This window comes from Mastomys coucha, unplaced genomic scaffold (assembly GCF_008632895.1).
Source record: "Mastomys coucha isolate ucsf_1 unplaced genomic scaffold, UCSF_Mcou_1 pScaffold18, whole genome shotgun sequence".
Lineage (NCBI taxonomy): Eukaryota > Metazoa > Chordata > Mammalia > Rodentia > Muridae > Mastomys > Mastomys coucha.
This window is the reverse complement of record NW_022196900.1, coordinates 55,938,542-55,941,491: the sequence shown is the minus strand read 5'-3', so window position 1 is coordinate 55,941,491 and position 2,950 is coordinate 55,938,542.

Sequence of the window (2,950 nt, the reverse complement as noted above, 5' to 3'; positions counted from 1 at the left end):
TTTTTTTTTTTTTTTTGATTTTGGTTTTTTTTGATTGGCTATTTTCCTTATTTACATTTCAAATGTTTTCCCCTTTCCCCTTTCCAGGTCTTCAGGAAACCACTTATCATCCCCCCTTCCCCTGCCTCTATGAGGGTGCTCCTCCACCCACCCACTCCCATCCTCCTGCCCTGGCATTCGCATACACTGGGGCATAAAACACAGTCAAGCCCAAGGGCCTCTCTTCTTACTGATCTCCAACAAGGCCACCCTCTGCCACATATGTGGCCAGGACCATTGATCGTTCCATGTGTATTCTTTGGTTGGCAGTCCAGTCCCTGGGAGCTTTGGGGGGCAGGGCGAGGGGTTCTGGCCTGTTGCACTGTTGCTCCATCTATGGGGCTGCAAACCCCTCAGCTCCCTCAGTCCCTTCTACAACTCCTCCATTGGGGACCTCGAGCTCAGTCTAATGGTTGGCTGTGAGATTCTGCCTCTCTGTCAGACTCTGTCAGAACCTCTCAGGAGACAGCCATATCAGGCTTCCATCAGCAGGCACTTGGCATCCACAATAACATCTGGGTTTAATACTATTTATCATGTGATATCACTTTTAATATTCTTTAAATTAGAATATGTTTCCAGTAATTATTTTTTTATTTTCAAAGCATCAAAAATGTTAAAGAATATGGACAACACTGTCTCTGCTCCATTTATTCAGACATTATTCACATTGACTTCATCTCTTATTTCCTAAAAGTTGATAAAATTTTCATGCTCTGGCCTAGTCTACAGCATAGGTACTGTTATGCCATTGCCTAGGCAAAGCAAGGGGCTGAGATGTGGCTCAGTGGTGATGTTTATTGTTTAGTTATCAGTAAAGTGTTGCCAACGTCCAACTGTGTGCTTGGTGTTTCCTATGCTCTGTAATAATTCAGTAGAGAGAGATTCTTGAGGGGTTAAAACTATCCTGCTCTTGGTTTAAATGCCCCCTTAAATTTGGTACTTGTTGGCAACTCTAACCTGGACCACTGATAATTCTGTCCCAAATCAACAATCATCATGATAACCATATAAAAGTGTGGTTTTTCAGGCTCCTGCTCCCTTGATCTGTTATTTGGCATATAGCACTGCATTCTATGTCTTTTGTTACCTTTATGTCTTTGTTTGAATTTATACACACATGTACTATATGTATGCACACACATGTGCAAGTATGTCTATACATATATGTACTAGTATATATATATGCATACTAAATATATACAATACACCCAATATAGTATATGCATATGAAAAATACAACATGTATATGTATATTTATTAGAAATCATATGATAAAACTGATACCTCTAATTTTAACCTGTCACTACGAAAGTGTTTTCATATACAATCAACTTTAATCTCTCCACTTACGGTGCTTTCTCTAAGATATTCACATAACCTGTTGCCAGCTTCAGCATACACAAGTCTACACACACACACACACACAGACACACACACACACACACACACACACACACACCTGTCTTTATCCCCTGACTGTACTCACTTTCCTTTCTTATCACTGTTTGAGAGGACATCATATATGCAGTTTTCACGATTCTCATTAGTTTTTCCTCCAGCACTAGAACAGCCTGCTCTTTAGCCTTCTATGATCTGAGACTTCGTCTATAGAGCAGCTTCTAGCACAAGGAAAGGGATCAAGAAATATCTGTTGGATGCATGTGTTGCTGCTTCCCACACTCAACACTAGACAATGAAACTCCCTGGGAGAGGTGCTTGCTGAGCATGCATGTGAGCATTCGCCCGCACTCTGACAGGATCCTCTTTTGTCTGGCACACCTTGCAGTCTTTATACAGAAAGTACATGGGCAGACCCGAGGATAGTGTTGAGACTTACCCTGACTCTGCTCATGTTTATTCTCCTCATCTGTCAGCTGCATAAACTGGAGTTTCCCTGTCTTCCTGATACTCAACATTTACTTTATTCATGGTTGTCATTAAGTGTCTACCACTAAAGCTAAGTGAGCTATCTATCTGCTGATTATACTTCATGGATACACTAACTTGTATCTATGTCATGCCACATTATCTACATATATCAAAACATCATCCCATTCCCTGTAACTATTCAATTATGATTTGTCAATTAAAGATAATAATACAAATTTTACAATGCAATAAAAATTCATGATTAAACATATTTATTTTAAAAAAGAGGAGACCATTTATTGTTCACTGTTAGATCCCAAGTGCTTTGTACTCTGGATATAACCTGATGCACTGCAAGGCCATATCAAATCTTTAGGGTATTTAAATAGATGAATAGATGATGATTCCTAGCTTATATTTGTTCTACATGAACAAGAATCTCATATGCCTAGGACATCATATGTAATGCTTCTGGCTCAGAAAATAACCAGTTTCTACTTTATAGCAGTACCTGAGTCCCTCAACCTTGGCCTTTGCTGATTTGCATAAGTTGCTGAGCACTAGTCTCCCTCTTCCAGGAAGGAGTCATCCTCTCTCAGTGGTCCTCACTGCCTTCAACACCAATTAGACAATGCCTGATAACTTCACCTGGCATTCTATATGTCAGCATCTGGATCCCACCCCTAACAAGTCCCATGCCTCCTCTTGAATCTGCCATTGCTAAGCACCACTTGATGACTGCCCAGACAGAAGCCATCTGCTGGTTATTAAAGAAAGTTAAATAAGCCGAGGAGCTCTAGGGAAGTTTAACAAGAAAGAGCACCATATGCATAGAGAATTAGTAACCAGTTGGCCCCTGTGACTCAGGGTTCATTATGGCAATGTTAAGCAGACTTCCCTTGGGATTGCTCAGTTGATTGGCTCATGAGAAGCCCCACTGAGAAAACCTGCCTTTGTGATCCTCACAGTTACAAAGACAGCCCCATGGAAGTTCATTATATTTCTGTGTCAGTCAATCTGTCAGAGTCCCAGAGTGATT